Source organism: Pseudophryne corroboree, chromosome 3 (genome assembly GCF_028390025.1).
Source record: "Pseudophryne corroboree isolate aPseCor3 chromosome 3, aPseCor3.hap2, whole genome shotgun sequence".
NCBI classification, from domain to species: Eukaryota; Metazoa; Chordata; class Amphibia; order Anura; family Myobatrachidae; genus Pseudophryne; species Pseudophryne corroboree.
In genome coordinates this window covers 117,611,219-117,627,234 of record NC_086446.1, presented here as the reverse complement: position 1 = coordinate 117,627,234, position 16,016 = coordinate 117,611,219, and the positions used below count along the sequence as shown (strand labels likewise).

General features: G+C 41.8%; 63 non-coding genes and 8 pseudogenes across 63 annotated transcripts; all 71 read right to left on the bottom strand.

Annotated features, from left to right (window-relative positions):
• Positions 1 to 43: 43 nt before the first annotated feature.
• On the bottom strand, positions 44 to 162 carry LOC135059529 (5S ribosomal RNA). The gene has a single exon (XR_010245932.1). It is a non-coding gene; the product is annotated as a 5S ribosomal RNA (ribosomal RNA).
• Positions 163 to 269: 107 nt separating this feature from the next.
• LOC134900631 (5S ribosomal RNA) lies at positions 270 to 388 on the bottom strand. The gene has a single exon (XR_010174140.1). It is a non-coding gene; the product is annotated as a 5S ribosomal RNA (ribosomal RNA).
• A 107-nt stretch (positions 389 to 495) lies between these two features.
• LOC135065148 (5S ribosomal RNA) lies at positions 496 to 614 on the bottom strand. The gene has a single exon (XR_010251436.1). It is a non-coding gene; the product is annotated as a 5S ribosomal RNA (ribosomal RNA).
• Positions 615 to 721: 107 nt separating this feature from the next.
• LOC134900629 (5S ribosomal RNA) lies at positions 722 to 840 on the bottom strand. The gene has a single exon (XR_010174138.1). It is a non-coding gene; the product is annotated as a 5S ribosomal RNA (ribosomal RNA).
• Positions 841 to 947: 107 nt separating this feature from the next.
• LOC135060120 (5S ribosomal RNA) lies at positions 948 to 1,066 on the bottom strand. The gene has a single exon (XR_010246511.1). It is a non-coding gene; the product is annotated as a 5S ribosomal RNA (ribosomal RNA).
• Positions 1,067 to 1,173: 107 nt separating this feature from the next.
• LOC135068324 (5S ribosomal RNA) lies at positions 1,174 to 1,292 on the bottom strand. Its single transcript, XR_010254528.1, has one exon. It is a non-coding gene; the product is annotated as a 5S ribosomal RNA (ribosomal RNA).
• Positions 1,293 to 1,399: 107 nt separating this feature from the next.
• LOC134901646 (5S ribosomal RNA) lies at positions 1,400 to 1,518 on the bottom strand. Its single transcript, XR_010175133.1, has one exon. It is a non-coding gene; the product is annotated as a 5S ribosomal RNA (ribosomal RNA).
• Positions 1,519 to 1,625: 107 nt separating this feature from the next.
• On the bottom strand, positions 1,626 to 1,744 carry LOC134900628 (5S ribosomal RNA). The gene has a single exon (XR_010174137.1). It is a non-coding gene; the product is annotated as a 5S ribosomal RNA (ribosomal RNA).
• A 107-nt stretch (positions 1,745 to 1,851) lies between these two features.
• Positions 1,852 to 1,970, bottom strand: LOC134892625 (5S ribosomal RNA; annotated as a pseudogene).
• A 107-nt stretch (positions 1,971 to 2,077) lies between these two features.
• On the bottom strand, positions 2,078 to 2,196 carry LOC135070886 (5S ribosomal RNA). Its single transcript, XR_010257036.1, has one exon. It is a non-coding gene; the product is annotated as a 5S ribosomal RNA (ribosomal RNA).
• A 107-nt stretch (positions 2,197 to 2,303) lies between these two features.
• Positions 2,304 to 2,422, bottom strand: LOC135063756 (5S ribosomal RNA). Its single transcript, XR_010250079.1, has one exon. It is a non-coding gene; the product is annotated as a 5S ribosomal RNA (ribosomal RNA).
• Positions 2,423 to 2,529: 107 nt separating this feature from the next.
• LOC135061651 (5S ribosomal RNA) lies at positions 2,530 to 2,648 on the bottom strand. The gene has a single exon (XR_010248026.1). It is a non-coding gene; the product is annotated as a 5S ribosomal RNA (ribosomal RNA).
• Positions 2,649 to 2,755: 107 nt separating this feature from the next.
• LOC134900627 (5S ribosomal RNA) lies at positions 2,756 to 2,874 on the bottom strand. The gene has a single exon (XR_010174136.1). It is a non-coding gene; the product is annotated as a 5S ribosomal RNA (ribosomal RNA).
• A 107-nt stretch (positions 2,875 to 2,981) lies between these two features.
• On the bottom strand, positions 2,982 to 3,100 carry LOC134885985 (5S ribosomal RNA). The gene has a single exon (XR_010170085.1). It is a non-coding gene; the product is annotated as a 5S ribosomal RNA (ribosomal RNA).
• Positions 3,101 to 3,207: 107 nt separating this feature from the next.
• On the bottom strand, positions 3,208 to 3,326 carry LOC135058629 (5S ribosomal RNA). The gene has a single exon (XR_010245055.1). It is a non-coding gene; the product is annotated as a 5S ribosomal RNA (ribosomal RNA).
• A 107-nt stretch (positions 3,327 to 3,433) lies between these two features.
• On the bottom strand, positions 3,434 to 3,552 carry LOC135068975 (5S ribosomal RNA). The gene has a single exon (XR_010255166.1). It is a non-coding gene; the product is annotated as a 5S ribosomal RNA (ribosomal RNA).
• Positions 3,553 to 3,659: 107 nt separating this feature from the next.
• Positions 3,660 to 3,778, bottom strand: LOC135059528 (5S ribosomal RNA). Its single transcript, XR_010245931.1, has one exon. It is a non-coding gene; the product is annotated as a 5S ribosomal RNA (ribosomal RNA).
• Positions 3,779 to 3,885: 107 nt separating this feature from the next.
• LOC134889489 (5S ribosomal RNA) lies at positions 3,886 to 4,004 on the bottom strand (annotated as a pseudogene).
• Positions 4,005 to 4,111: 107 nt separating this feature from the next.
• Positions 4,112 to 4,230, bottom strand: LOC135067148 (5S ribosomal RNA). Its single transcript, XR_010253372.1, has one exon. It is a non-coding gene; the product is annotated as a 5S ribosomal RNA (ribosomal RNA).
• Positions 4,231 to 4,337: 107 nt separating this feature from the next.
• LOC135060790 (5S ribosomal RNA) lies at positions 4,338 to 4,456 on the bottom strand. The gene has a single exon (XR_010247185.1). It is a non-coding gene; the product is annotated as a 5S ribosomal RNA (ribosomal RNA).
• Positions 4,457 to 4,563: 107 nt separating this feature from the next.
• Positions 4,564 to 4,682, bottom strand: LOC134892624 (5S ribosomal RNA; annotated as a pseudogene).
• A 107-nt stretch (positions 4,683 to 4,789) lies between these two features.
• Positions 4,790 to 4,908, bottom strand: LOC135068323 (5S ribosomal RNA). Its single transcript, XR_010254527.1, has one exon. It is a non-coding gene; the product is annotated as a 5S ribosomal RNA (ribosomal RNA).
• A 107-nt stretch (positions 4,909 to 5,015) lies between these two features.
• LOC134889417 (5S ribosomal RNA) lies at positions 5,016 to 5,135 on the bottom strand (annotated as a pseudogene).
• A 107-nt stretch (positions 5,136 to 5,242) lies between these two features.
• LOC135061649 (5S ribosomal RNA) lies at positions 5,243 to 5,361 on the bottom strand. Its single transcript, XR_010248024.1, has one exon. It is a non-coding gene; the product is annotated as a 5S ribosomal RNA (ribosomal RNA).
• A 107-nt stretch (positions 5,362 to 5,468) lies between these two features.
• On the bottom strand, positions 5,469 to 5,587 carry LOC135061212 (5S ribosomal RNA). The gene has a single exon (XR_010247601.1). It is a non-coding gene; the product is annotated as a 5S ribosomal RNA (ribosomal RNA).
• A 107-nt stretch (positions 5,588 to 5,694) lies between these two features.
• Positions 5,695 to 5,813, bottom strand: LOC134885984 (5S ribosomal RNA). The gene has a single exon (XR_010170084.1). It is a non-coding gene; the product is annotated as a 5S ribosomal RNA (ribosomal RNA).
• Positions 5,814 to 5,920: 107 nt separating this feature from the next.
• LOC135066047 (5S ribosomal RNA) lies at positions 5,921 to 6,039 on the bottom strand. Its single transcript, XR_010252308.1, has one exon. It is a non-coding gene; the product is annotated as a 5S ribosomal RNA (ribosomal RNA).
• A 107-nt stretch (positions 6,040 to 6,146) lies between these two features.
• LOC135070077 (5S ribosomal RNA) lies at positions 6,147 to 6,265 on the bottom strand. The gene has a single exon (XR_010256252.1). It is a non-coding gene; the product is annotated as a 5S ribosomal RNA (ribosomal RNA).
• A 107-nt stretch (positions 6,266 to 6,372) lies between these two features.
• LOC135059527 (5S ribosomal RNA) lies at positions 6,373 to 6,491 on the bottom strand. The gene has a single exon (XR_010245930.1). It is a non-coding gene; the product is annotated as a 5S ribosomal RNA (ribosomal RNA).
• Positions 6,492 to 6,598: 107 nt separating this feature from the next.
• On the bottom strand, positions 6,599 to 6,717 carry LOC134888309 (5S ribosomal RNA; annotated as a pseudogene).
• Positions 6,718 to 6,824: 107 nt separating this feature from the next.
• On the bottom strand, positions 6,825 to 6,943 carry LOC135067147 (5S ribosomal RNA). The gene has a single exon (XR_010253371.1). It is a non-coding gene; the product is annotated as a 5S ribosomal RNA (ribosomal RNA).
• A 107-nt stretch (positions 6,944 to 7,050) lies between these two features.
• On the bottom strand, positions 7,051 to 7,169 carry LOC135066068 (5S ribosomal RNA). The gene has a single exon (XR_010252327.1). It is a non-coding gene; the product is annotated as a 5S ribosomal RNA (ribosomal RNA).
• Positions 7,170 to 7,276: 107 nt separating this feature from the next.
• LOC135060789 (5S ribosomal RNA) lies at positions 7,277 to 7,395 on the bottom strand. Its single transcript, XR_010247183.1, has one exon. It is a non-coding gene; the product is annotated as a 5S ribosomal RNA (ribosomal RNA).
• Positions 7,396 to 7,502: 107 nt separating this feature from the next.
• Positions 7,503 to 7,621, bottom strand: LOC135062390 (5S ribosomal RNA). The gene has a single exon (XR_010248741.1). It is a non-coding gene; the product is annotated as a 5S ribosomal RNA (ribosomal RNA).
• Positions 7,622 to 7,728: 107 nt separating this feature from the next.
• On the bottom strand, positions 7,729 to 7,847 carry LOC135070444 (5S ribosomal RNA). The gene has a single exon (XR_010256610.1). It is a non-coding gene; the product is annotated as a 5S ribosomal RNA (ribosomal RNA).
• A 107-nt stretch (positions 7,848 to 7,954) lies between these two features.
• On the bottom strand, positions 7,955 to 8,073 carry LOC134884824 (5S ribosomal RNA). The gene has a single exon (XR_010168956.1). It is a non-coding gene; the product is annotated as a 5S ribosomal RNA (ribosomal RNA).
• A 107-nt stretch (positions 8,074 to 8,180) lies between these two features.
• On the bottom strand, positions 8,181 to 8,299 carry LOC134900626 (5S ribosomal RNA). The gene has a single exon (XR_010174135.1). It is a non-coding gene; the product is annotated as a 5S ribosomal RNA (ribosomal RNA).
• Positions 8,300 to 8,406: 107 nt separating this feature from the next.
• LOC134890847 (5S ribosomal RNA) lies at positions 8,407 to 8,525 on the bottom strand (annotated as a pseudogene).
• Positions 8,526 to 8,632: 107 nt separating this feature from the next.
• On the bottom strand, positions 8,633 to 8,751 carry LOC135059526 (5S ribosomal RNA). Its single transcript, XR_010245929.1, has one exon. It is a non-coding gene; the product is annotated as a 5S ribosomal RNA (ribosomal RNA).
• Positions 8,752 to 8,858: 107 nt separating this feature from the next.
• On the bottom strand, positions 8,859 to 8,977 carry LOC135059525 (5S ribosomal RNA). Its single transcript, XR_010245928.1, has one exon. It is a non-coding gene; the product is annotated as a 5S ribosomal RNA (ribosomal RNA).
• A 107-nt stretch (positions 8,978 to 9,084) lies between these two features.
• On the bottom strand, positions 9,085 to 9,203 carry LOC135068321 (5S ribosomal RNA). Its single transcript, XR_010254525.1, has one exon. It is a non-coding gene; the product is annotated as a 5S ribosomal RNA (ribosomal RNA).
• A 107-nt stretch (positions 9,204 to 9,310) lies between these two features.
• LOC135063426 (5S ribosomal RNA) lies at positions 9,311 to 9,429 on the bottom strand. The gene has a single exon (XR_010249758.1). It is a non-coding gene; the product is annotated as a 5S ribosomal RNA (ribosomal RNA).
• Positions 9,430 to 9,536: 107 nt separating this feature from the next.
• Positions 9,537 to 9,655, bottom strand: LOC135059524 (5S ribosomal RNA). Its single transcript, XR_010245927.1, has one exon. It is a non-coding gene; the product is annotated as a 5S ribosomal RNA (ribosomal RNA).
• Positions 9,656 to 9,762: 107 nt separating this feature from the next.
• LOC135065180 (5S ribosomal RNA) lies at positions 9,763 to 9,881 on the bottom strand. Its single transcript, XR_010251467.1, has one exon. It is a non-coding gene; the product is annotated as a 5S ribosomal RNA (ribosomal RNA).
• A 107-nt stretch (positions 9,882 to 9,988) lies between these two features.
• Positions 9,989 to 10,107, bottom strand: LOC135061648 (5S ribosomal RNA). The gene has a single exon (XR_010248023.1). It is a non-coding gene; the product is annotated as a 5S ribosomal RNA (ribosomal RNA).
• Positions 10,108 to 10,214: 107 nt separating this feature from the next.
• LOC134902211 (5S ribosomal RNA) lies at positions 10,215 to 10,333 on the bottom strand. The gene has a single exon (XR_010175681.1). It is a non-coding gene; the product is annotated as a 5S ribosomal RNA (ribosomal RNA).
• Positions 10,334 to 10,440: 107 nt separating this feature from the next.
• Positions 10,441 to 10,559, bottom strand: LOC134885983 (5S ribosomal RNA). Its single transcript, XR_010170083.1, has one exon. It is a non-coding gene; the product is annotated as a 5S ribosomal RNA (ribosomal RNA).
• A 107-nt stretch (positions 10,560 to 10,666) lies between these two features.
• LOC135066046 (5S ribosomal RNA) lies at positions 10,667 to 10,785 on the bottom strand. The gene has a single exon (XR_010252307.1). It is a non-coding gene; the product is annotated as a 5S ribosomal RNA (ribosomal RNA).
• A 107-nt stretch (positions 10,786 to 10,892) lies between these two features.
• LOC135059522 (5S ribosomal RNA) lies at positions 10,893 to 11,011 on the bottom strand. The gene has a single exon (XR_010245925.1). It is a non-coding gene; the product is annotated as a 5S ribosomal RNA (ribosomal RNA).
• A 107-nt stretch (positions 11,012 to 11,118) lies between these two features.
• LOC135059521 (5S ribosomal RNA) lies at positions 11,119 to 11,237 on the bottom strand. Its single transcript, XR_010245924.1, has one exon. It is a non-coding gene; the product is annotated as a 5S ribosomal RNA (ribosomal RNA).
• Positions 11,238 to 11,344: 107 nt separating this feature from the next.
• Positions 11,345 to 11,463, bottom strand: LOC134888308 (5S ribosomal RNA; annotated as a pseudogene).
• Positions 11,464 to 11,570: 107 nt separating this feature from the next.
• Positions 11,571 to 11,689, bottom strand: LOC135070212 (5S ribosomal RNA). The gene has a single exon (XR_010256384.1). It is a non-coding gene; the product is annotated as a 5S ribosomal RNA (ribosomal RNA).
• A 107-nt stretch (positions 11,690 to 11,796) lies between these two features.
• On the bottom strand, positions 11,797 to 11,915 carry LOC135060788 (5S ribosomal RNA). The gene has a single exon (XR_010247182.1). It is a non-coding gene; the product is annotated as a 5S ribosomal RNA (ribosomal RNA).
• A 107-nt stretch (positions 11,916 to 12,022) lies between these two features.
• On the bottom strand, positions 12,023 to 12,141 carry LOC135066636 (5S ribosomal RNA). The gene has a single exon (XR_010252879.1). It is a non-coding gene; the product is annotated as a 5S ribosomal RNA (ribosomal RNA).
• A 107-nt stretch (positions 12,142 to 12,248) lies between these two features.
• Positions 12,249 to 12,367, bottom strand: LOC135059314 (5S ribosomal RNA). The gene has a single exon (XR_010245722.1). It is a non-coding gene; the product is annotated as a 5S ribosomal RNA (ribosomal RNA).
• Positions 12,368 to 12,474: 107 nt separating this feature from the next.
• On the bottom strand, positions 12,475 to 12,593 carry LOC135070443 (5S ribosomal RNA). The gene has a single exon (XR_010256609.1). It is a non-coding gene; the product is annotated as a 5S ribosomal RNA (ribosomal RNA).
• A 107-nt stretch (positions 12,594 to 12,700) lies between these two features.
• On the bottom strand, positions 12,701 to 12,819 carry LOC134884823 (5S ribosomal RNA). Its single transcript, XR_010168955.1, has one exon. It is a non-coding gene; the product is annotated as a 5S ribosomal RNA (ribosomal RNA).
• Positions 12,820 to 12,926: 107 nt separating this feature from the next.
• Positions 12,927 to 13,045, bottom strand: LOC134900625 (5S ribosomal RNA). Its single transcript, XR_010174134.1, has one exon. It is a non-coding gene; the product is annotated as a 5S ribosomal RNA (ribosomal RNA).
• A 107-nt stretch (positions 13,046 to 13,152) lies between these two features.
• LOC134890846 (5S ribosomal RNA) lies at positions 13,153 to 13,271 on the bottom strand (annotated as a pseudogene).
• A 107-nt stretch (positions 13,272 to 13,378) lies between these two features.
• On the bottom strand, positions 13,379 to 13,497 carry LOC135059519 (5S ribosomal RNA). The gene has a single exon (XR_010245923.1). It is a non-coding gene; the product is annotated as a 5S ribosomal RNA (ribosomal RNA).
• A 107-nt stretch (positions 13,498 to 13,604) lies between these two features.
• LOC135061018 (5S ribosomal RNA) lies at positions 13,605 to 13,723 on the bottom strand. The gene has a single exon (XR_010247411.1). It is a non-coding gene; the product is annotated as a 5S ribosomal RNA (ribosomal RNA).
• A 107-nt stretch (positions 13,724 to 13,830) lies between these two features.
• On the bottom strand, positions 13,831 to 13,949 carry LOC135068320 (5S ribosomal RNA). Its single transcript, XR_010254524.1, has one exon. It is a non-coding gene; the product is annotated as a 5S ribosomal RNA (ribosomal RNA).
• A 107-nt stretch (positions 13,950 to 14,056) lies between these two features.
• On the bottom strand, positions 14,057 to 14,175 carry LOC135063425 (5S ribosomal RNA). Its single transcript, XR_010249757.1, has one exon. It is a non-coding gene; the product is annotated as a 5S ribosomal RNA (ribosomal RNA).
• Positions 14,176 to 14,282: 107 nt separating this feature from the next.
• On the bottom strand, positions 14,283 to 14,401 carry LOC135059518 (5S ribosomal RNA). Its single transcript, XR_010245922.1, has one exon. It is a non-coding gene; the product is annotated as a 5S ribosomal RNA (ribosomal RNA).
• Positions 14,402 to 14,508: 107 nt separating this feature from the next.
• LOC135061238 (5S ribosomal RNA) lies at positions 14,509 to 14,627 on the bottom strand. Its single transcript, XR_010247625.1, has one exon. It is a non-coding gene; the product is annotated as a 5S ribosomal RNA (ribosomal RNA).
• Positions 14,628 to 14,734: 107 nt separating this feature from the next.
• On the bottom strand, positions 14,735 to 14,853 carry LOC134885254 (5S ribosomal RNA). Its single transcript, XR_010169371.1, has one exon. It is a non-coding gene; the product is annotated as a 5S ribosomal RNA (ribosomal RNA).
• Positions 14,854 to 14,960: 107 nt separating this feature from the next.
• Positions 14,961 to 15,079, bottom strand: LOC135060787 (5S ribosomal RNA). The gene has a single exon (XR_010247181.1). It is a non-coding gene; the product is annotated as a 5S ribosomal RNA (ribosomal RNA).
• A 107-nt stretch (positions 15,080 to 15,186) lies between these two features.
• LOC135060786 (5S ribosomal RNA) lies at positions 15,187 to 15,305 on the bottom strand. The gene has a single exon (XR_010247180.1). It is a non-coding gene; the product is annotated as a 5S ribosomal RNA (ribosomal RNA).
• Positions 15,306 to 15,412: 107 nt separating this feature from the next.
• Positions 15,413 to 15,531, bottom strand: LOC135059313 (5S ribosomal RNA). The gene has a single exon (XR_010245721.1). It is a non-coding gene; the product is annotated as a 5S ribosomal RNA (ribosomal RNA).
• Positions 15,532 to 15,638: 107 nt separating this feature from the next.
• LOC135070442 (5S ribosomal RNA) lies at positions 15,639 to 15,757 on the bottom strand. Its single transcript, XR_010256608.1, has one exon. It is a non-coding gene; the product is annotated as a 5S ribosomal RNA (ribosomal RNA).
• A 107-nt stretch (positions 15,758 to 15,864) lies between these two features.
• On the bottom strand, positions 15,865 to 15,983 carry LOC134884821 (5S ribosomal RNA). Its single transcript, XR_010168953.1, has one exon. It is a non-coding gene; the product is annotated as a 5S ribosomal RNA (ribosomal RNA).
• Between the last annotated feature and the right edge of the window lie 33 nt (positions 15,984 to 16,016).

Here is a 16,016-nt window from a genome sequence, read left to right as displayed (position 1 = left end):
GAAAATGGAATGCATCAACAGAACGGTGTTGGCAGTATAAAATTATCTACAGCACCTTGTATTCCCAGGTGGTCTCCCATCCAAGTACTAACCAGGCCCAACACTGCTTAGCTTCCAAGATCAGATGAGATTGGGCGTACCCAGTGTGGTGTGGCTGTAGATGAGCTTTGTGGTTTCTGTTAGAACTTTTCTACTTCTAACTACTGGTTCATAAATGAATACGTTTGAAAATGGAATGCATCAACAGAACGGTGTTGGCAGTATAAAAATATCTACAGCACCTTGTATTCCCAGGTGGTCTCCCATCCAAGTACTAACCAGGCCCAACACTGCTTAGCTTCCAAGATCAGATGAGATTGGGCGTATCCAGTGTGGTGTGGCTGTAGATAAGCTTTATGGTTTCTGTTAGAACTTTTCTACTTCTAACTACTGGTTCATAAACGAATACGTTTGAAAATGGAATGCATCAACAGAACGGTGTTGGCAGTATAAAAATATCTACAGCACCTTGTATTCCCAGGTGGTCTCCCATCCAAGTACTAACCAGGCCCAACACTGCTTAGCTTCCAAGATCAGATGAGATTGGGCGTACCCAGTGTGGTGTCGCTGTAGATGAGCTTTGTGGTTTCTGTTAGAACTTTTCTACTTCTAACTACTGGTTCATAAATGAATACGTTTGAAAATGGAATGCATCAACAGAACGGTGTTGGCAGTATAAAATTATCTACAGCACCTTGTATTCCCAGGTGGTCTCCCATCCAAGTACTAACCAGGCCCAACACTGCTTAGCTTCCAAGATCAGATGAGATTGGGCGTATCCAGTGTGGTGTGGCTGTAGATGAGCTTTGTGGTTTCTGTTAGAACTTTTCTACTTCTAACTACTGGTTCATAAATGAATACGTTTGAAAATGGAATGCATCAACAGAACGGTGTTGGCAGTATAAAAATATCTACAGCACCTTGTATTCCCAGGTGGTCTCCCATCCAAGTACTAACCAGGCCCAACACTGCTTAGCTTCCAAGATCAGATGAGATTGGGCGTATCCAGTGTGGTGTTGCTGTAGATGAATTTTCTGGTTTCTGTTAGAACTTTTCTACTTCTAACTACTGGTTCATAAATGAATACGTTTTAAAATGGAATGCATCAACAGAACGGTGTTGGCAGTATAAAAATATCTACTGCACCTTGTATTTCCAGGTGGTCTCCCATCCAAATACTAACCAGGCCCAACACTGCTTAGCTTCCAAGATCAGATGAGATTGGGCGTATCCAGTGTGGTGTGGCTGTAGATGAGCTTTGTGGTTTCTATTAGAACTTTTCTACTTCTAACTACTGGTTCATAAATGAATATGTTTGTAAATGGAATGCATCAACAGAACGGTGTTGGCAGGATAAAAATATCTACAGCACCTTGTATTCCCAGGTGGTCTCCCATCCAAGTACTAACCAGGCCCAACACTGCTTAGCTTTCAAGATCAGATGAGATTGGGTGTATCCAGTGTGGTGTGGCTGTAGATGAGCTTTGTGTTTTCTGTTAGACCTTTTCTACTTCTAACTACTGGTTCATAAATGAATACGTTTGGAAATGGAATGAATCAACAGAACGGTGTTGGCAGTATAAAATTATCTACAGCACCTTGTATTCCCAGGTGGTCTCCCATCCAAGTACTAACCAGGCCCAACACTGCTTAGCTTCCAAGATCAGATGAGATTGGGCGTATCCAGTGTGGTGTGGCTGTAGATGAGCTTTGTGGCTTCTGTTAGAACTTTTCTACTTCTAACTACTGGTTCATAAATGAATACGTTTGAAAATGGAATGCATCAACAGAACGGTGTTGGCAGTATAAAAATATCTACAGCACCTTGTATTACCAGGTGGTCTCCCATCCAAGTACTAACCAGGCCCAACACTGCTTAGCTTCCAAGATCAGATGAGATTGGGCATATCCAGTGTGGTGTTGCTGTACATGAATTTTCTGGTTTCTGTTAGAACTTTTCTACTTCTAACTACTGGTTCATAAATGAATACGTTTTAAAATGGAATGCATCAACAGAACGGTGTTGGCAGTATAAAAATATCTACAGCACGTTGTATTTCCAGGTGGTCTCCCATCCAAATACTAACCAGGCCCAACACTGCTTAGCTTCCAAGATCAGATGAGATTGGGCGTATCCAGTGTGGTGTGGCTGTAGATGAGCTTTGTGGTTTCTGTTTGAACTTTTCTACTTCTAACTACTGGTTCATAAATGAATACATTTGAAAATTGAATGCATCAACAGAACGGTGTTGGCAGTATAAAAATATCTACAGCACCTTGTATTCGCAGGTGGTCTCCCATCCAAGTACTAACCAGGCCCAACACTGCTTAGCTTCCAAGATCAGATGAGATTGGGCGTATCCAGCGTGGTGTGGCTGTAGATAAGCTTTGTAGTTTCTGTTAGAACTTTTCTACTTCTAACTACTGGTTCATAAATGAATATGTTTGTAAATGGAATGCATCAACAGAACGGTGTTGGCAGGATAAAAATATCTACAGCACCTTGTATTCCCAGGTGGTCTCCCATCCAAGTACTAACCAGGCCCAACACTGCTTAGCTTTCAAGATCAGATGAGATTGGGCGTATCCAGTGTGGTGTGGCTGTAGATGAGCTTTGTGGTTTCTGTTAGAACTTTTCTACTTCTAACTACTGGTTCATAAATGAATACATTTGGAAATGGAATGCATCAACAGAACGGTGTTGGCAGTATAAAATTATCTACAGCACCTTGTATTCCCAGGTGGTCTCCCATCCAAGTACTAACCAGGCCCAACACTGCTTAGCTTCCAAGATCAGATGAGATTGGGCGTATCCAGTGTGGTGTGGCTGTAGATGAGCTTTATGGTTTCTGTTAGAACTTTTCTACTTCTAACTACTGGTTCATAAATGAATACGTTTGAAAATGGAATGCATCAACAGAACGGTGTTGGCAGTATAAAAATATCTACAGCACCTTGTATTCCCAGGTGGTCTCCCATCCAAGTACTAACCAGGCACAACTCTGCTTAGCTTCCAAGATCAGATGAGATTGGGCGTATCCAGTGTGGTGTGGCTGTAGATGAGCTTTGTGGTTTCTGTTAGAACTTTTCTACTACTAACTACTGGTTCATAAATGAATACGTTTGAAAATGGAATGCATCAACAGAACGGTGTTGGCAGTATAAAAATATCTACAGCACCTTGTATTTCCAGGTGGTCTCCCATCCAAATACTAACCAGGCCCAACACTGCTTAGCTTCCAAGATCAGATGAGATTGGGCGTATCCAGTGTGGTGTGGCTGTAGATGAGCTTTGTGGTTTCTGTTAGAACTTTTCTACTTCTAACTACTGGTTCATAAATGAAAACGTTTGAAAATGGAATGCATCAACAGAACGGTGTTGGCAGTATAAAATTATCTACTGCACCTTGTATTCCCAGGTGGTCTCCCATCCAAGTACTAACCAGGCCCAACACTGCTTAGCTTCCAAGATCAGATGAGATTGGGCGTACCCAGTGTGGTGTGGCTGTAGATGAGCTTTGTGGTTTCTGTTAGAACTTTTCTACTTCTAACTACTGGTTCATAAATGAATACGTTTGAAAATGGAATGCATCAACAGAACGGTGTTGGCAGTATAAAATTATCTACAGCACCTTGTATTCCCAGGTGGTCTCCCATCCAAGTACTAACCAGGCCCAACACTGCTTAGCTTCCAAGATCAGATGAGATTGGGCGTACCCAGTGTGGTGTGGCTGTAGATGAGCTTTGTGGTTTCTGTTAGAACTTTTCTACTTCTAACTACTGGTTCATAAATGAATACGTTTGAAAATGGAATGCATCAACAGAACGGTGTTGGCAGTATAAAAATATCTACAGCACCTTGTATTCCGAGGTGGTCTCCCATCCAAGTACTAACCAGGCCCAACACTGCTTAGCTTCCAAGATCAGATGAGATTGAGCATATCCAGTGTGGTGTGGCTGTATATGAGCTTTATGGTTTCTGTTAGAACTTTTCTACTTCTAACTACTGGTTCATAAATGAATACGTTTGAAAATGGAATGCATCAACAGAACGGTGTTGGCAGTATAAAATTATCTACAGCACCTTTTATTCCCAGGTGGTCTCCCATCCAAGTACTAACCAGGCCCAACACTGCTTAGCTTCCAAGATCAGATGAGATTGGGCGTATCCAGTGTAGTGTGGCTGTAGATTAGCTTTGTGGTTTCTGTTTGAACTTTTCTACTTCTAACTACTGGTTCATAAATGAAAACGTTTGAAAATGGAATGCATCAACAGAACGGTGTTGGCAGTATAAAATTATCTACAGCACCTTGTATTCCCAGGTGGTCTCCCATCCAAGTACTAACCAGGCCCAACACTGCTTAGCTTCCAAGATCAGATGAGATTGGGCGTATCCAGTGTAGTGTGGCTGTAGATGAGCTTTATGGTTTCTGTTAGAACTTTTCTACTTCTAACTACTGGTTCATAAATGAATACGTTTGAAAATGGAATGCATCAACAGAACGGTGTTGGCAGTATAAAAATATCTACAGCACCTTGTATTACCAGGTGGTCTCCCATCCAAGTACTAACCAGGCCCAACACTGCTTAGCTTCCAAGATCAGATGAGATTGGGCATATCCAGTGTGGTGTTGCTGTACATGAATTTTCTGGTTTCTGTTAGAACTTTTCTACTTCTAACTACTGGTTCATAAATGAATACGTTTTAAAATGGAATGCATCAACAGAACGGTGTTGGCAGTATAAAAATATCTACTGCACCTTGTATTTCCAGGTGGTCTCCCATCCAAATACTAACCAGGCCCAACACTGCTTAGCTTCCAAGATCAGATGAGATTGGGCGTATCCAGTGTGGTGTGGCTGTAGATGAGCTTTGTGGTTTCTGTTTGAACTTTTCTACTTCTAACTACTGGTTCATAAATGAATACATTTGAAAATTGAATGCATCAACAGAACGGTGTTGGCAGTATAAAAATATCTACAGCACCTTGTATTCGCAGGTGGTCTCCCATCCAAGTACTAACCAGGCCCAACACTGCTTAGCTTCCAAGAATCAGATGAGATTGGGCATATCCAGTGTGGTGTGGCTGTAGATAAGCTTTGTAGTTTCTGTTAGAACTTTTCTACTTCTAACTACTGGTTCATAAATGAATATGTTTGTAAATGGAATGCATCAACAGAACGGTGTTGGCAGGATAAAAATATCTACAGCACCTTGTATTCCCAGGTGGTCTCCCATCCAAGTACTAACCAGGCCCAACACTGCTTAGCTTTCAAGATCAGATGAGATTGGGCGTATCCAGTGTGGTGTGGCTGTAGATGAGCTTTGTGGTTTCTGTTAGAACTTTTCTACTTCTAACTACTGGTTCATAAATGAATACATTTGGAAATGGAATGCATCAACAGAACGGTGTTGGCAGTATAAAATTATCTACAGCACCTTGTATTCCCAGGTGGTCTCCCATCCAAGTACTAACCAAGCCCAACACTGCTTAGCTTCCAAGATCAGATGAGATCGGGCGTATCCAGTGTGGTGTGGCTGTAGATGAGCTTTATGGTTTCTGTTAGAACTTTTCTACTTCTAACTACTGGTTCATAAATGAATACGTTTGAAAATGGAATGCATCAACAGAACGGTGTTGGCAGTATAAAAATATCTACAGCACCTTGTATTCCCAGGTGGTCTCCCATCCAAGTACTAACCAGGCACAACTCTGCTTAGCTTCCAAGATCAGATGAGATTGGGCGTATCCAGTGTGGTGTGGCTGTAGATGAGCTTTGTGGTTTCTGTTAGAACTTTTCTACTTCTAACTACTGGTTCATAAATGAATACGTTTGAAAATGGAATGCATCAACAGAACGGTGTTGGCAGTATAAAAATATCTACAGCACCTTGTATTTCCAGGTGGTCTACCATCCAAATACTAACCAGGCCCAACACTGCTTAGCTTCCAAGATCAGATGAGATTGGGCGTATCCAGTGTGGTGTGGCTGTAGATGAGCTTTGTGGTTTCTGTTAGAACTTTTCTACTTCTAACTACTGGTTCATAAATGAAAACGTTTGAAAATGGAATGCATCAACAGAACGGTGTTGGCAGTATAAAATTATCTACAGCACCTTGTATTCCCAGGTGGTCTCCCATCCAAGTACTAACCAGGCCCAAAACTGCTTAGCTTCCAAGATCAGATGAGATTGGGCGTACCCAGTGTGGTGTGGCTGTAGATGAGCTTTGTGGTTTCTGTTAGAACTTTTCTACTTCTAACTACTGGTTCATAAATGAATACATTTGAAAATGGAATGCATCAACAGAACGGTGTTGGCAGTATAAAATTATCTACAGCACCTTGTATTCCCAGGTGGTCTCCCATCCAAGTACTAACCAGGCCCAACACTGCTTAGCTTCCAAGATCAGATGAGATTGGGCGTACCCAGTGTGGTGTGGCTGTAGATGAGCTTTGTGGTTTCTGTTAGAACTTTTCTACTTCTAACTACTGGTTCATAAATGAATACGTTTGAAAATGGAATGCATTAACAGAACGGTGTTGGCAGTATAAAAATATCTACAGCACCTTGTATTCCGAGGTGGTCTCCCATCCAAGTACTAACCAGGCCCAACACCGCTTAGCTTCCAAGATCAGATGAGATTGAGCGTATCCAGTGTGGTGTGGCTGTATATGAGCTTTATGGTTTCTGTTAGAACTTTTCTACTTCTAACTACTGGTTCATAAATGAATACGTTTGAAAATGGAATGCATCAACAGAACGGTGTTGGCAGTATAAAATTATCTACAGCACCTTTTATTCCCAGGTGGTCTCCCATCCAAGTACTAACCAGGCCCAACACTGCTTAGCTTCCAAGATCAGATGAGATTGGGCGTATCCAGTGTAGTGTGGCTGTAGATGAGCTTTGTGGTTTCTGTTTGAACTTTTCTACTTCTAACTACTGGTTCATAAATGAATACGTTTGAAAATGGAATGCATCAACAGAACGGTGTTGGCAGTATAAAATTGTCTACAGCACCTTGTATTCCCAGGTGGTCTCCCATCCAAGTACTAACCAGGCCCAACACTGCTTAGCTTCCAAGATCAGATGAGATTGGGCGTATCCAGTGTAGTGTGGCTGTAGATAAGCTTTATGGTTTCTGTTAGAACTTTTCTACTTCTAACTACTGGTTCATAAATGAATACGTTTGAAAATGGAATGCATCAACAGAACGGTGTTGGCAGTATAAAATTATCTACAGCACCTTGTATTCCCAGGTGGTCTCCCATCCAAGTACTAACCAGGCCCAACACTGCTTAGCTTCCAAGATCAGATGAGATTGGGCGTATCCAGTGTAGTGTGGCTGTAGATGAGCTTTGTGGTTTCTGTTTGAACTTTTCTACTTCTAACTACTGGTTCATAAATGAATACATTTGAAAATGGAATGCATCAACAGAACGGTGTTGGCAGTATAAAATTATCTACAGCACCTTGTATTCCCAGGTGGTCTCCCATCCAAGTACTAACCAGGCCCAACACTGCTTAGCTTCCAAGATCAGATGAGATCGAGCGTATCCAGTGTGGTGTGGCTGTAGATGAGCTTTATGGTTTCTGTTAGAACTTTTCTACTTCTAACTACTGGTTCATAAACGAATACGTTTGAAAATGGAATGCATCAACAGAACGGTGTTGGTAGTATAAAAATATCTACAGCATCTTGTATTCCCAGGTGGTCTCCCATCCAAGTACTAACCAGGCCCAACACTGCTTAGCTTCCAAGATCAGATGAGATTAGGCGTATCCAGTGTGGTGTGGCTGTAGATGAGCTTTGTGGTTTCTGTTAGAACTTTTCTACTTCTAACTACTGGTTCATAAATGAATACATTTGAAAATGGAATGCATCAACAGAACGGTGTTGGCAGTATAAAAATATCTACAACACCTTTTATTCCCAGGTGGTCTCCCATCCAAGTACTAACCAGGCCCAACACTGCTTAGCTTCCAAGACCAGATGAGATTGGGCGTATCCAGTGTGGTGTGGCTGTAGATGAGCTTTGTGGTTTCTGTTTGAACTTTTCTACTTCTAACTACTGGTTCATAAATGAATACATTTGAAAATTGAATGCATCAACAGAACGGTGTTGGCAGTATAAAAATATCTACAGCACCTTGTATTCCCAGGTGGTCTCCCATCCAAGTACTAACCAGGCCCAACACTGCTTAGCTTCCAAGATCAGATGAGATTGGGCGTATCCAGTGTGGTGTGGCTGTAGATGAGCTTTATGGTTTCTGTTAGAACTTTTCTACTTCTAACTACTGGTTCATAAACGAATACGTTTGAAAATGGAATGCATCAACAGAACGGTGTTGGTAGTATAAAAATATCTACAGCACCTTGTATTCCCAGGTGGTCTCCCATCCAAGTACTAACCAGGCCCAATACTGATTAGCTTCCAAGATCAGATGAGATGGGGCGTATCCAGTGTGGTGTGGCTGTAGATGAGCTTTGTGGTTTCTGTTAGAACTTTTCTACTTCAAACTACTGGTTCATAAATGAATACGTTTGAAAATGGAATGCATCAACAGAACGGTGTTGGCAGTATAAAAATATCTACAGCACCTTGTATTCCCAGGTGGTCTCCCATCCAAGTACTAACCAGGCCCAACACTGCTTAGCTTCCAAGATCAGATGAGATTGGGCGTACCCAGTGTGGTGTGGCTGTAGATGAGCTTTGTGGTTTCTGTTAGAACTTTTCTACTTCTAACTACTGGTTCATAAATGAATACGTTTGAAAATGGAATGCCTCAACAGAACGGTGTTGGCAGTATAAAATTATCTACAGCACCTTGTATTCCCAGGTGGTCTCCCATCCAAGTACTAACCAGGCCCAACACTGCTTAGCTTCCAAGATCAGATGAGATTGGGCGTACCCAGTGTGGTGTGGCTGTAGATGAGCTTTGTGGCTTCTGTTAGAACTTTTCTACTTCTAACTACTGGTTCATAAATGAATACGTTTGAAAATGGAATGCATCAACAGAACGGTGTTGGCAGTATAAAAATATCTACTGCACCTTGTATTTCCAGGTGGTCTCCCATCCAAATACTAACCAGGCCCAACACTGCTTAGCTTCCAAGATCAGATGAGATTGGGCGTATCCAGTGTGGTGTGGCTGTAGATGAGCTTTGTGGTTTCTGTTTGAACTTTTCTACTTCTAACTACTGGTTCATAAATGAATACATTTGAAAATTGAATGCATCAACAGAACGGTGTTGGCAGTATAAAAATATCTACAGCACCTTGTATTCCCAGGTGGTCTCCCATCCAAGTACTAACCAGGCCCAACACTGCTTAGCTTCCAAGATCAGATGAGATTGGGCGTATCCCGTGTGGTGTGGCTGTAGATAAGCTTTATGGTTTCTGTTAGAACTTTTCTACTTCTAACTACTGGTTCATAAACGAATACGTTTGAAAATGGAATGCATCAACAGAACGGTGTTGGCAGTATAAAAATATCTACAGCACCTTGTATTCCCAGGTGGTCTCCCATCCAAGTACTAACCAGGCCCAACACTGCTTAGCTTCCAAGATCAGATGAGATTGGGCGTACCCAGTGTGGTGTGGCTGTAGATGAGCTTTGTGGTTTCTGTTAGAACTTTTCTACTTCTAACTACTGGTTCATAAATGAATACGTTTGAAAATGGAATGCATCAACAGAACGGTGTTGGCAGTATAAAAATATCTACAGCACCTTGTATTCGCAGGTGGTCTCCCATCCAAGTACTAACCAGGCCCAACACTGCTTAGCTTCCAAGATCAGATGAGATTGGGCATATCCAGTGTGGTGTGGCTGTAGATAAGCTTTGTAGTTTCTGTTAGAACTTTTCTACTTCTAACTACTGGTTCATAAATGAATATGTTTGTAAATGGAATGCATCAACAGAACGGTGTTGGCAGGATAAAAATATCTACAGCACCTTGTATTCCCAGGTGGTCTCCCATCCAAGTACTAACCAGGCCCAACACTGCTTAGCTTTCAAGATCAGATGAGATTGGGCGTATCCAGTGTGGTGTGGCTGTAGATGAGCTTTGTGGTTTCTGTTAGAACTTTTCTACTTCTAACTACTGGTTCATAAATGAATACATTTGGAAATGGAATGCATCAACAGAACGGTGTTGGCAGTATAAAATTATCTACAGCACCTTGTATTCCCAGGTGGTCTCCCATCCAAGTACTAACCAAGCCCAACACTGCTTAGCTTCCAAGATCAGATGAGATTGGGCGTATCCAGTGTGGTGTGGCTGTAGATGAGCTTTATGGTTTCTGTTAGAACTTTTCTACTTCTAACTACTGGTTCATAAATGAATACGTTTGAAAATGGAATGCATCAACAGAACGGTGTTGGCAGTATAAAAATATCTACAGCACCTTGTATTCCCAGGTGGTCTCCCATCCAAGTACTAACCAGGCACAACTCTGCTTAGCTTCCAAGATCAGATGAGATTGGGCGTATCCAGTGTGGTGTGGCTGTAGATGAGCTTTGTGGTTTCTGTTAGAACTTTTCTACTTCTAACTACTGGTTCATAAATGAATACGTTTGAAAATGGAATGCATCAACAGAACGGTGTTGGCAGTATAAAAATATCTACAGCACCTTGTATTTCCAGGTGGTCTACCATCCAAATACTAACCAGGCCCAACACTGCTTAGCTTCCAAGATCAGATGAGATTGGGCGTATCCAGTGTGGTGTGGCTGTAGATGAGCTTTGTGGTTTCTGTTAGAACTTTTCTACTTCTAACTACTGGTTCATAAATGAAAACGTTTGAAAATGGAATGCATCAACAGAACGGTGTTGGCAGTATAAAATTATCTACAGCACCTTGTATTCCCAGGTGGTCTCCCATCCAAGTACTAACCAGGCCCAACACTGCTTAGCTTCCAAGATCAGATGAGATTGGGCGTACCCAGTGTGGTGTGGCTGTAGATGAGCTTTGTGGTTTCTGTTAGAACTTTTCTACTTCTAACTACTGGTTCATAAATGAATACGTTTGAAAATGGAATGCATCAACAGAACGGTGTTGGCAGTATAAAATTATCTACAGCACCTTGTATTCCCAGGTGGTCTCCCATCCAAGTACTAACCAGGCCCAACACTGCTTAGCTTCCAAGATCAGATGAGATTGGGCGTACCCAGTGTGGTGTGGCTGTAGATGAGCTTTGTGGTTTCTGTTAGAACTTTTCTACTTCTAACTACTGGTTCATAAATGAATACGTTTGAAAATGGAATGCATCAACAGAACGGTGTTGGCAGTATAAAAATATCTACAGCACCTTGTATTCCGAGGTGGTCTCCCATCCAAGTACTAACCAGGCCCAACACCGCTTAGCTTCCAAGATCAGATGAGATTGAGCGTATCCAGTGTGGTGTGGCTGTATATGAGCTTTATGGTTTCTGTTAGAACTTTTCTACTTCTAACTACTGGTTCATAAATGAATACGTTTGAAAATGGAATGCATCAACAGAACGGTGTTGGCAGTATAAAATTATCTACAGCACCTTTTATTCCCAGGTGGTCTCCCATCCAAGTACTAACCAGGCCCAACACTGCTTAGCTTCCAAGATCAGATGAGATTGGGCGTATCCAGTGTAGTGTGGCTGTAGACGAGCTTTGTGGTTTCTGTTTGAACTTTTCTACTTCTAACTACTGGTTCATAAATGAATACGTTTGAAAATGGAATGCATCAACAGAACGGTGTTGGCAGTATAAAATTATCTACAGCACCTTGTATTCCCAGGTGGTCTCCCATCCAAGTACTAACCAGGCCCAACACTGCTTAGCTTCCAAGATCAGATGAGATTGGGCGTATCCAGTGTAGTGTGGCTGTAGATAAGCTTTATGGTTTCTGTTAGAACTTTTCTACTTCTAACTACTGGTTCATAAATGAATACGTTTGAAAATGGAATGCATCAACAGAACGGTGTTGGCAGTATAAAATTATCTACAGCACCTTGTATTCCCAGGTGGTCTCCCATCCAAGTACTAACCAGGCCCAACACTGCTTAGCTTCCAAGATCAGATGAGATTGGGCGTATCCAGTGTAGTGTGGCTGTAGTTGAGCTTTGTGGTTTCTGTTTGAACTTTTCTACTTCTAACTACTGGTTCATAAATGAATACATTTGAAAATGGAATGCATCAACAGAACGGTGTTGGCAGTATAAAATTATCTACAGCACCTTGTATTCCCAGGTGGTCTCCCATCCAAGTACTAACCAGGCCCAACACTGCTTAGCTTCCAAGATCAGATGAGATTGAGCGTATCCAGTGTGGTGTGGCTGTAGATGAGCTTTATGGTTTCTGTTAGAACTTTTCTACTTCTAACTACTGGTTCATAAACGAATACGTTTGAAAATGGAATGCATCAACAGAACGGTGTTGGTAGTATAAAAATATCTACAGCATCTTGTATTCCCAGGTGGTCTCCCATCCAAGTACTAACCAGGCCCAACACTGCTTAGCTTCCAAGATCAGATGAGATTAGGCGTATCCAGTGTGGTGTGGCTGTAGATGAGCTTTGTGGTTTCTGTTAGAACTTTTCTACTTCTAACTACTGGTTCATAAATGAATACATTTGAAAATGGAATGCATCAACAGAACGGTGTTGGCAGTATAAAAATATCTACAACACCTTTTATTCCCAGGTGGTCTCCCATCCAAGTACTAACCAGGCCCAACACTGCTTAGCTTCCAAGACCAGATGAGATTGGGCGTATCCAGTGTGGTGTGGCTGTAGATGAGCTTTGTGGTTTCTGTTTGAACTTTTCTACTTCTAACTACTGGTTCATAAATTAATACATTTGAAAATTGAATGCATCAACAGAACGGTGTTGGCAGTATAAAAATATCTACAGCACCTTGTATTCCCAGGTGGTCTCCCATCCAAGTACTAACCAGGCCCAACACTGCTTAGCTTCCAAGATCAGATGAGATTGGGCGTATCCAGTGTGGTGTGGCTGTAGATGAGCTTTATGGTTTCTGTTAGAACTTTTCTACTTCTAACTACTGGTTCATAAACGAATACGTTTGAAAATGGAATGCATCAACAGAACGGTGTTGGTAGTATAAAAATATCTACAGCACCTTGTATTCCCAGGTGGTCTCCCATCCAAGTACTAACCAGGCCCAATACTGATTAGCTTCCAAGATCAGATGAGATGGGGCGTATCCAGTGTGGTGTGGCTGTAGATGAGCTTTGTGGTTTCTGTTAGAACTTTTCTACTTCTAACTACTGGTTCATAAATGAATACGTTTGAAAATGGAATGCATCAACAGAACGGTGTTGGCAGTATAAAAATATCTACAGCACCTTGTATTCCCAGGTGGTCTCCCATCCAAGTACTAACCAGGCCCAACACTGCTTAGCTTCCAAGATCAGATGAGATTGGGCGTACCCAGTGTGGTGTGGCTGTAGATGAGCTTTGTGGTTTCTGTTAGAACTTTTCTACTTCTAACTACTGGTTCATAAATGAATACGTTTGAAAATGGAATGCCTCAACAGAACGGTGTTGGCAGTATAAAAATATCTACAGCACCCTGTATTCCCAGGTGGTCTCCCATCCAAGTACTAACCAGGCCCAACACTGCTTAGCTTCCAAGATCAGATGAGATTGGGCGTATCCAGTGTGGTGTTGCTGTAGATGAATTTTCTGGTTTCTGTTAGAACTTTTCTACTTCTAACTACTGGTTCATAAATGAATACGTTTTAAAATGGAATGCATCAACAGAACGGTGTTGGCAGTATAAAAATATCTACTGCACCTTGTATTTCCAGGTGGTCTCCCATCCAAATACTAACCAGGCCCAACACTGCTTAGCTTCCAAGATCAGATGAGATTGGGCGTATCCAGTGTGGTGTGGCTGTAGATGAGCTTTGTGGTTTCTGTTTGAACTTTTCTACTTCTAACTACTGGTTCATAAATGAATACATTTGAAAATTGAATGCATCAACAGAACGGTGTTGGCAGTATAAAAATATCTACAGCACCTTGTATTCCCAGGTGGTCTCCCATCCAAGTACTAACCAGGCCCAACACTGCTTAGCTTCCAAGATCAGATGAGATTGGGCGTATCCCGTGTGGTGTGGCTGTAGATAAGCTTTATGGTTTGTGTTAGAACTTTTCTACTTCTAACTACTGGTTCATAAACGAATACGTTTGAAAATGGAATGCATCAACAGAACGGTGTTGGCAGTATAAAAATATCTACAGCACCTTGTATTCCCAGGTGGTCTCCCATCCAAGTACTAACCAGGCCCAACACTGCTTAGCTTCCAAGATCAGATGAGATTGGGCGTACCCAGTGTGGTGTGGCTGTAGATGAGCTTTGTGGTTTCTGTTAGAACTTTTCTACTTCTAACTACTGGTTCATAAATGAATACGTTTGAAAATGGAATGCATCAACAGAACGGTGTTGGCAGTATAAAATTATCTACAGCACCTTGTATTCCCAGGTGGTCTCCCATCCAAGTACTAACCAGGCCCAACACTGCTTAGCTTCCAAGATCAGAAGAGATTGGGCGTATCCAGTGTGGTGTGGCTGTAGATGAGCTTTGTGGTTTCTGTTAGAACTTTTCTACTTCTAACTACTGGTTCATAAATGAATACGTTTGAAAATGGAATGCATCAACAGAACGGTGTTGGCAGTATAAAAATATCTGCAGCACCTTGTATTCCCAGGTGGTCTCCCATCCAAGTACTAACCAGGCCCAACACTGCTTAGCTTCCAAGATCAGATGAGATTGGGCGTATCCAGTGTAGTGTGGCTGTAGACGAGCTTTGTGGTTTCTGTTTGAACTTTTCTACTTCTAACTACTGGTTCATAAATGAATACGTTTGAAAATGGAATGCATCAACAGAACGGTGTTGGCAGTATAAAATTATCTACAGCACCTTGTATTCCCAGGTGGTCTCCCATCCAAGTACTAACCAGGCCCAACACTGCTTAGCTTCCAAGATCAGATGAGATTGGGCGTATCCAGTGTAGTGTGGCTGTAGATAAGCTTTATGGTTTCTGTTAGAACTTTTCTACTTCTAACTACTGGTTCATAAATGAATACGTTTGAAAATGGAATGCATCAACAGAACGGTGTTGGCAGTATAAAATTATCTACAGCACCTTGTATTCCCAGGTGGTCTCCCATCCAAGTACTAACCAGGCCCAACACTGCTTAGCTTCCAAGATCAGATGAGATTGGGCGTATCCAGTGTAGTGTGGCTGTAGATGAGCTTTGTGGTTTCTGTTTGAACTTTTCTACTTCTAACTACTGGTTCATAAATGAATACATTTGAAAATGGAATGCATCAACAGAACGGTGTTGGCAGTATAAAATTATCTACAGCACCTTGTATTCCCAGGTGGTCTCCCATCCAAGTACTAACCAGGCCCAACACTGCTTAGCTTCCAAGATCAGATGAGATTGAGCGTATCCAGTGTGGTGTGGCTGTAGATGAGCTTTATGGTTTCTGTTAGAACTTTTCTACTTCTAACTACTGGTTCATAAACGAATACGTTTGAAAATGGAATGCATCAACAGAACGGTGTTGGTAGTATAAAAATATCTACAGCATCTTGTATTCCCAGGTGGTCTCCCATCCAAGTACTAACCAGGCCCAACACTGCTTAGCTTCCAAGATCAGATGAGATTAGGCGTATCCAGTGTGGTGTGGCTGTAGATGAGCTTTGTGGTTTCTGTTAGAACTTTTCTACTTCTAACTACTGGTTCATAAATGAATACATTTGAAAATGGAATGCATCAACAGAACGGTGTTGGCAGTATAAAAATATCTACAACACCTTTTATTCCCAGGTGGTCTCCCATCCAAGTACTAACCAGGCCCAACACTGCTTAGCTTCCAAGACCAGATGAGATTGGGCGTATCCAGTGTGGTGTGGCTGTAGATGAGCTTTGTGGTTTCTGTTTGAACTTTTCTACT